A 9,649-nucleotide genomic window follows, 5' to 3' on the forward strand; every position below is an offset into this window, starting at 1 on the left:
GTGGATGTGGAGAGGATGTTTCCAATAGTGGGGGAGTCTATGACCAGAGGACACAGATAGAGTGGATGTGGAGAGGATGTTTCCTGTCGTGGGGGAGTCTAGGACCAGAGGACACAGATAGAGTGGATGTGGAGAGGATGTTTCCAATAGTGGGGGAGTCTATGACCAGAGGACACAGATAGAGTGGATGTGGAGAGGATGTTTCCTGTCGTGGGGGAGTCTAGGACCAGAGGACACAGATAGAGTGGGTGTGGAGAGGATGTTTCCAATAGTGGGGGAGTCTAGGACCAGAGGACACAGATAGAGTGGATGTGGAGAGGATGTTTCCTATAGTGGGGGAGTCTAGGACCAGAGGACACCTCCTCAGAATAGAGTTGAGGAACAGAGGTGAGGAGGAATTTCTTAAGCCAGAGGCGATCCAGGACGCCTCCAAAAGGCACTGCCTGAAAAAAAAGGGCCCATCGTGAAGAACCCCCACTGTCACCCAGGACGCGCCCTCGTTCTCCATAGCCGACGCCGATTTCAGAAGTTCCAACGTGCGTCTAGTATCAGAGCGACTAATGATTCAGGAACAGCTTCTTCCCCTCTGCCATCAGGGAGGAGGTACAGGAGCCTGAAGACACACACTCTGTGATTCAGGAACAGCTTCTTCCCCTCTGCCATCAGGGAGGAGGTACAGGAGCCTGAAGACACACACTCAGCGATTCAGGAACAGCTTCTTCCCCTCTGACATCAGGGAGGAGGTACAAGAGCCTGAAGACACACGCTTGACGATTCAGGAACAGCTTCTTCCCCTCTGCCATCAGGGAGGAGGTACAAGAGCCTGAAGACACACACTCAATGATTCAGGAACAGCTTCTTCCCCTCTGCCATCAGGGAGGAGGTACAGGAGCCTGAAGACACACACTCAACGATTCAGGTACATCTTCTTCCCCTCTGCCATCAGGGAGTGGGTACAGGAGCCTGAAGACACACACTCAACGATTCAGGAACAGCTTCTTCCCCTCTGCCATCAGGGAGGAGGTACAGGAGCCTGAAGACACACACTCAACGATTCAGGAACAGCTTCTTCCCCTCTGCCATCAGGGAGGAGGTACAGGAGCCTGAAGGCACACACTCAACGATTCAGGAACAGCTTCTTCCCCTCTGCCATCAGGGAGGAGGTACAGGAGCCTGAAGACACACACTCAACGATTCAGGAACAGCATCTTCCCCTCTGCCATCAGGGAGGAGGTACAGGAGCCTGAAGACACACACTCAACGATTCAGGAACAGCTTCTTCCCCTCTGCCATCAGATTTCTGAATGGATTATGAACCCACGAACACTACCTCACTACTTTTGCTTTCGTTTTTCATTATTTACGTAACTTTTGATAAATTATGGTAAATATATAGTTGTTTTTTAACAATTATGTATTGCAATGTACTGCTGAGTCAAAACATCACGGCATTTCCCGGTGATTTTAAACCTGATTCTGATGCTGACATCAGAGTGAACCCGTGTTCGGTGGGGGGACTGTATACCGGCACAAGAGCACGGGCACCGAGGATCCTGTTTGTCTGCAACAAACACATCTACACTACCTCACAAACCATTTCCAATCTCATCAGCTCGGGAGGTCTCCCATCCACGGCCACCAACCTCATAGTTCCCACACCCCGCTCTTCCCGTTTCTACCTCCTACCTAAGATTCACAAACCTGCCTGTCCAGACAGACCCATTGTCTCTGCTTGCTCCTGCCTCACCGAACTCATTTCTGCCTATCTCGACTGTTTTATCCACCCTTGTTCAATCCCTTCCCACCTATGTCCATGATACTTCTCATGCTTTACATCTCTTCAAGGATTTCAAGTTCCCTGGCCCCCACCGCCTCATTTTCACCATGGACGTCCAGTCCCTATATACCTCTATCCCCCACCAGGAAGGTCTCCAAGCTCTCCGTTTCTTCCTGGATTCCAGACCCAGCCAGTCACCCTCTACCACCACTCTTCTCCGCCTCGTGGAATTAGTCCCCACCCTTAACAATTTCTCCCTTGGCTCCTCCCACTTCCTCCAAACTAAAGGTGTAGCCATGGACACCCGCATGGGTCCTAGCTATGCCTGACTTTTTGTCGGCCATGTGCAGCAATCTATGTTCCAAGCCTACACCGGTATCTGTCCTCCTCTTTTCTTACGTTATATCGATGACTGCATCGGTGCTGCTTCCTGCACACATGCTGAGCTCGTCGACTTCATTAATTTCGCCTCCAACTTTCACCCCGCCCTCAAATTCACCTGGTCTATTTCCGACACCTCCCTCCCTTTTCTAGATCTTTCTGTTTCTATATCTGGAGACAACCTATCCACTGATATCTACTACAAACCTACAGACTCCCACAGCTACCTAGACTATTCCTCCTCCTGCAAAAATGCTATCCCTTTCTCTCAATTCCTCCGTCTCCACCGCATCTGCTCTCAGGATGAGGCCTTTCATTCGAGGACAAAGGAGATGTCTTCCTTTTTTAAAGACAGGGACTTCCCTTCGTCCACTATCAACTCTGCCCTCCATCGCGTCTCCTGTATTTCATGCACCTCTGCCCTCACCCCATCCCCCTGCCAGCCCACCAGGGATAGAGACCGCCTGGTCCTCACCTATCACCCTACCAGCCTGCAGATCCAATGCATAATCCTCCGTAACTTCTGCCACCTCCTACGTGATCCCACCACCAGACACATCTTCCCCTCCCCCCCCACTCTCGGCTCCCTTGTCCATTCGTCCCCCCCATCCCCCTCACTGACCTCCCTCCGGGCATTCATCCCTGCAAACGGAAGAAGTGCTACACCTTCTTCCCTCACCACCATCCCAGGCTCCCGACAGTCCTTTCAGGTGAGGCACCACTTCACCTGCGAGTCAACTGGGGTGATATACTGTATCCGGTGCTCCCGATGTGGCCATTTATACGTTGGGGAGACCCGCCGCAGACTGGGAGACCGTTTTGCCGAACACCGACGCTCGGTCCTCCAGCAGTGGCGGGATCTCCCTGTGGCCACACTTAATTCCACAGACCACTCTCACTCCGACATGTCTGTCCACGGCCTCCTCTACCGTCAAGATGAGGCCACGCGCAGGTCGATGGAGCAATACCTTATCTCCCGCCTAGGTAGCCTCCCACCTGCCGACATGAACATTCAACTCACTGACCTCTGTTGATACCCCTGCCCCCCACCCTTACCCCATCCCTATCTATAATTTTAGTCTGGTTCTCTTTCTCTCTCTCTTCCCCCCCCCCCCACTACAATCTCCCCCCAGCCCTACCTTTCTTTCTCTTTTATTTCCCATAATTCTCCACCTTCCCCCCCCCCCATTTCCCCTCAGCCTATCACTTCCCAGCTCTCTACCTCATCCCTCCCCCCACTTCTTATCCCCCCTCGACCATCCCACGTTACTTCACTCCTGATGAAGGGTTTCGGCCTGAAACGTCGTCACTACCTCCTCCCATAGATGCTGTCTGGCCTGCTGAGTTCTCCAGCATTTTGTGTTTTCACACTACCTCATTATTTTTTTTCATTTTTTTGCTCCTTTAGCGCTAGTTATTTAATTTGTTTTTTTTTCAGGCAGGATGCCTAAGACTTCTGCACACAGTGTTAAATTTGTCAACATGGAGCGGAGAGCGAGTTTGTAAATCTGGCGGGAGCAAAGGATGTTGGGAATGGTGAGGATGGAGCGCCGCGGGAGGGGTGTGGGACAGGGGGCAGAGAAGGAGTGCCTGGGCTGTGTGGGGGTGCAGACACACCCAGCTCTGAGACACCAGGCAAGGTCATCTGATTCCAAACAATCGGTTTATTGATCATTACAGAATCTCTCTCTGGTGCTTCCCTCTCCCTCCCCTTTTCCCAACCATGATTCCCTTCTCCCTCCCCTTTCCCCAACCATGATTCCCCCTCTCCCTTCCCCTTTTCCCAACCATGATTCCCTTCTCCCTCCCCTTTCCCCAACCATGATTCCCCCTCTCCCTTCCCCTTTTCCCAACCATGATTCCCTTCTCCCTCCCCTTTCCCCAACCATGATTCCCCCTCTCCCTTCCACTTTTCCCAACCATGATTCCCCTCTCCCTCCCCTTTTCCCAACCATGATTCCCCCTCCCTCCCCCTTTTCCCAACCATGATTCCCCTCTCCCTCCCCCTTTTCACAACCATGATTCCCCCTCCCTCCCCCTTTCCCCAACCATGATTCCCCCTCTCCCTTCCACTTTTCCCAACCATGATTCCCCTCTCCCTCCCCTTTTCCCAACCATGATTCCCCCTCCCTCCCCCTTTTCCCAACCATGATTCCCCTCTCCCTCCCCTTTTCCCAACCATGATTCCCCTCTCCCTCCCCTTTTCTCAACCATGATTCCCCCTCCCTCCCCCTTTTCCCAACCATGATTCCCCCTCCCTCCCCCTTTTCCCAACCATGATTCCCCCTCTCCCTGCCCCCCCTTCCCACTCTCAGTTCGCAACAGAGACCCAGATCAGAATCGGGTTTATCATCACTCACATATGGCATGAAATTAGTTTTTAAATTTTTTATTCTTTTTTATTATATTATTTTATTTTTTATTTTATTACAGCACGATACATAAAATTACTACAGTACTGTAAAAGTCTTGGGCACCCCTGTTGTGCCTAAGTACTGTAAGATGAGGCGCGCCCGCCAGTCCTCACTGAAGGATCAGGAATAGAGACAGTGGGCAATTTCAAATTCCTGGGTGTCAACATCTCTGAGGGTCAATCCCAGGCCCAACTTATCGATATACCTACAAAGAAGGCACGTCGTGGCTGTCTTTCATTCGGAGTTTGAGGAGATCAGAAACTTCTACAGGTGTGCTATAGGGGGCATTCTAACTGGCTGCATCGCCGTCTGGTATGGGGGAGCTACTGCACAGGGTCGAAATCAGCTGCAGAGAGTTGCAACGCGCACAAAATCCTGGTGGAGCGCAGCAAGCCAGGCAGCATCTACAGGGAGAAGCGCTGTCGACGTTTCGGGCCGAGACCCTTCGTCAGGACTAACGGAAAGAAGAGATAGTAAGAGATTTGAAAGTAGTGGGGGGAGGGGAAATGCGAAATGATAGGAGGAGACTCAATCTCCCAGCTCTTAGCTTCATCCCTCCCCCTCCTGTCTCCTCCTATTATTTCGGGTCTCCCCCCCCCTCCCCCGTCCCACTTTCAAATCCCTTACTATCTCTGCTTTCGGTTAGTCCTGACGAAGGGTCTCGGCCCAAAACGTCGACAACGCTTCTCCCTACAGACGCTGCCTGGCCTGCTGCGTTCCACCAGCATTTTGTGTGTGTGTTGCTTGAATTTCCAGCATCTGCAGATTTCCTCGTGTTTGAGGTAGCAGTGTTCCATGGGTTCACAGTCCATTTGGAAATTCGTTGGTGGAGGGTCGGAAGCTGTTCCTGAAGTGTCGAGTCAGAATCAGAGAAAAAAAAGGAGGGGGAAAGAAGTTAACATTAACTTCTCTAACTTATGTTGACATTGACTTCTCTAACTTACGTTAACATTGACTTCTCTAACTTGCATTAATACCCCTCCTCCCCTCCTTACCCCATCCCTGATATATTTAGCTTCCCCCCTCTCCTTTTTGTTTCTTTCTCTCTGCCCATTACTCTGCCTGTTCTCCATCTCCCTCTGGTGCTCCCCTCCCCATTTCTTTCTCCAAAGGCCTCCCATCCTATGACCCTTTCCCTTCTCCAGCTCTGTATCACTTTCACCAATCACCTTTCCAGCTCTTAGCTTCATCCCACCCCCCCCAGGTCTTCTCCTATCATTTCGCATTTCTCCCCTCCCCCCACTACTTGCAAATCTCTTGCTATCTTTCCTTTCAGTTAGTCCTGACGAAGGGTCTTGGCCTGAAACGTCGACACTGCTTCTCCCTGTACATGCTGCCTGGCCTGCTGTGTTCCACCAGCATTTCGTGTGTGTTGTTGTCTGAATTTCCAGCACCTGCAGATTTCCCTGGTGTTGGCAGAAAGTTTGTAAACTCAGTCAGTTCCATCGTGGGCATCGGCCTGCCCCAGCATCCAGGACGAGACCTTGGAAGAAGCTACGTGACAATTTTAACACCGTAAAGCAGCGAGTCGTTTTGTTATGTCACCCCTCTAGCTGTGAAAACGGGGACATCTCTTTTTCCCTTATTAGGGAGGGGGACAGAGCCTGTGGTATGTTGAATGCAGGGCGAATGAGTAGTCTTTGGGGAACAGCAAGTCTGTGTCTTTACCAATGCTTTGCTGCATGCTGGAGTGCTCGGTGGGGGGTGCCGATGCTTTTTTTTGCTGGTGGTGGTGGGGGGGGGGTCATTGCCTTGCTGTTGCTTGTGGGTGGGGAGTCTTTGTGGTTTTAACGTTTAATGTCATTCCTTGGGGCAGTCCTCTGTTTTTGTGGATTGTTGTAAAGAAAAAGAATTTCAGGATGCATATTGTATACATTGCTCTGACATTGAAATCTATTGGTCTTCAAAAGGTGATGTCTCAAAACGGCAGCGTCCATCATTAAGGACCCCCACCACCCAGGGACGTGCCCTCTTCTCATTGCTACCATCAGGGAGGAGGTACAGGAGCCTGAAGGCACACACTCAACGATTCAGGAACAGCTTCTTCCCCTCTGCCATCAGGGAGGGGGTACAGGAGCCTGAAGGCACACACTCAATGATTCAGGAACAGCTTCTTCCCCTCTGCCATCAGGGAGGAGGTACAGGAGCCTGAAGGCACACACTCAACGATTCAGGAACAGCTTCTTCCCCTCTGCCATCAGGGAGGAGGTACAGGAGCCTGAAGACACACACTCAACGATTCAGGAACAGCTTCTTCCCCTCTGCCATCAGGGAGGAGGTACAGGAGCCTGAAGACACACTCTCAACGATTCAGGAACAGCTTCTCCCCTCTGCCATCAGGGAGGAGGTACAGGAGCCTGAAGGCACACACTCAACGATTCAGGAACAGCTTCTTCCCCTCTGCCATCAGGGAGTAGGTACAGGAGCCTGAAGACACACACTCAACGATTCAGGAACAGCTTCTTCCCCTCTGACACCAGATTTCTGAATGGACAATGAACCTGTGAACACCACCTCACTACTTTTTTGTTCTCTTTTTGCACAACTTACTGAATATAGATGTTTAAATAAATAAATATACTATGATGCACAGTTTTATATTACAGTATTTTGTGTTGTAATATAGTGCCGTTGCATAACAACAAATTTCATGACATATCCTAGCACTGTTAAACCGGATCTCGATGATTTATTTTTAATTTTTATATGTACGCTTATTTGATTTCATTTACATTTTTGGTTTAATTCAAGTGTTTTTGTAATTTACTGTTTTTATCGTTATGTACTGCATTGAACTGCTGCTGCAGAGGTGATATTAAACCCGATTCTGATGTGCAATTGTTTCAAGCAGTTCATTCCAAATACGAGGGCCCTCTGCCCCCTTGGTCATTTTCAGTCCCCTGTCCTTCGCCCTGGCCCCATTGCTTTGCGGTCTGAGGTGATACACAGCAGCTCGAGAAGGATAGTGGTCAGACCCGGCTGATCCTATTGTTGTTTTACGGGGAGCCAGTGCCTAAAGCGGACCTTCCCAGTGGCCAAAAATCTCACGTCCTGTTCCCATTTCCGGTTCCGGTATGCCGATATATGGCCCCTTCTTGGGCCGGGATGAGGCCACCCTCAGGGTAAGGGAAACAACACCTCATATTCCGTCTGGGTAGCCTCCAACCCGATGGCATGAACATCGATTTCTCAAACCCAGTAAAAAACAGTTTTCCCTTCCCCACTCCCCACCTATTCCCCACTCTGACCTCTTACCACTTCTCACCTGCCTATCACCTTCCCCCAGGGTCCCCTCCTCCTTCCCTTTCTCCTACGGCCCACTCTCCTTTCCTAAAAGATACCTTTCTCCCCAGCCCTTTACCTTTCCCACCCATCACCTCCCCCTGGTGTCCCTCCTCCTTCCCTCTCTCCCACGGTCCACTCTCCTCTCCTGTCAGATTCCTTCCTCTCCAGCCCTTTACCTTACCCACCCATCACCTCCCACTGGTGTCCCTCCTCCTTCCCTTTCTCCCACGGTCCACTCTCCTCTCCTATCAGATTCGTTCCTCTCCAGCCCTTTACCTCTCCCACCCATCACCTCCCCCTGGTGTCCCTCCTCCTTCCCTTTCTCCCACGGTTCACTCTCCTCTCCGATCAGATTCCTTCCTCTCCAGCCCTTTACCTTCCCCACCCATCACCTCCCCCTGGTGTCCCTCGTCCTTCCCTTTCTCCGACTGTCCACTCCCCTCTCCTATCAGATTCCTTCCTCTCCAGCCCTTTACCTTTCCCTCCCATCACCTCCCCCTGGTGTCGCTCCTCCTTCCCTTTCTCCCATGGCCCACTCTCCTCTCCTATCAGATTCCTTCCTCTCCAGCCCTTTACCTCTCCCACTCATTACCTCCCACTGGTGTCCCTCCTCCTCCCCTTTCTCCCACGGTCCACTCTCCTCTCCTATCAGATTCCTTCCTCTCCAGCCCTTTACCTCTCCCACTCATCACCTCCCCCTGGTGTCCCTCCTCCTCCCCTTTCTCCCATGGCCCACTCTCCTCTCCTATCAGATTCCTTCCTCTCCAGCCCTTTACCTTACCCACCCATCACCTCCCACTGGTGTCCCTCCTCCTTCCCTTTCTCGCTCGGTCCACTCTCCTCTCCGGTCAGATTCCTTCCTGTCCAGCCCCTTACCTCTCCCTCCCATCACCTCCCCCTGGTGTCCGTCCTCCTTCCCTTTCTCCCATGGTCCACTCTCCTCTCCGGTCAGATTCCTTCCTCTCCAGCCCTTTACCTCTCCCACCCATCACCTCCCCCTGGTGTCCCTTCTCCTTCCCTTTCTCCTACGGTCCACTCTCCTCTCCGATCAGGTTCCTTCCTCTCCAGCCCTTTACCTCTCCCACCCATCACCTCCCCCTGGTGTCCCTTCTCCTTCCCTTTCTCCCACGGTCCACTCCCCTCTCCTTTCAGATTCCTTCCTCTCCAGCACTTTACCTTTCCCACCCATCACCTCCCCCTGGTGTCCCTCCTCCTTCCCTTTCTCCCATGGTCCACTCTCCTCTCCTGTCAGATTCCTTCCTCTCCAGACCTTTACCTTTCCCACCCATCACCTCCCCCTGGTGTCCCTCCTCCTTCCCTTTCTCCCACTGTCCACTCCCCTCTCCTATCAGATTCCTTCCTCACCAGCCCTTTACCTTTCCCTCCCATCACCTCCCCCTGGTGTCGCTCCTCCTTCCATTTCTCCCATGGCCCACTCTCCTCTCCTATCAGATTCCTTCCTCTCCAGCCCTTTACCTCTCCCACTCATTACCTCCCACTGGTGTCCCTCCTCCTCCCCTTTCTCCCACGGTCCACTCTCCTCTCCTATCAGATTCCTTCCTCTCCAGCCCGTTACCTCTCCCACTCATCACCTCCCCCTGGTGTCCCTCCTCCTCCCCTTTCTCCCATGGCCCACTCTCCTCTCCTATCAAATTCCTTCGTCTCCAGCCCTTTACCTTACCCACCCATCACCTCCCACTGGTGTCCCTCCTCCTTCCCTTTCTCCCACGGTCCACTCTCCTCTCCGGTCAGATTCCTTCCTGTCCAGCCCCTTACCTCTCCCACCCATCAA

At 52.1% G+C, this 9,649-nt stretch overlaps 1 long non-coding RNA gene across 4 annotated transcripts; it reads left to right on the forward strand.

Annotated features, from left to right (window-relative positions):
* The first annotated feature begins 1,212 nt into the window (after positions 1 to 1,212).
* Positions 1,213 to 7,410, forward strand: LOC132386341 (uncharacterized). 4 transcript variants are annotated; one of them, XR_009509495.1, is made up of 4 exons: positions 1,213 to 1,384; positions 3,597 to 3,694; positions 4,592 to 4,842; positions 6,483 to 7,410. It is a non-coding gene; the product is annotated as an uncharacterized LOC132386341 (long non-coding RNA). The 4 variants fall into 4 exon arrangements; XR_009509493.1 differs by lacking the exon at positions 1,213 to 1,384 and having other exon boundaries at positions 3,393 to 3,694; XR_009509496.1 differs by lacking the exons at positions 1,213 to 1,384; positions 4,592 to 4,842 and adding an exon at positions 5,588 to 6,181 and having other exon boundaries at positions 3,393 to 3,694.
* The last annotated feature ends 2,239 nt before the right edge of the window (positions 7,411 to 9,649 follow it).

Source organism: Hypanus sabinus, unplaced genomic scaffold, assembly GCF_030144855.1.
Source record: "Hypanus sabinus isolate sHypSab1 unplaced genomic scaffold, sHypSab1.hap1 scaffold_1099, whole genome shotgun sequence".
NCBI lineage: Eukaryota > Metazoa > Chordata > Chondrichthyes > Myliobatiformes > Dasyatidae > Hypanus > Hypanus sabinus.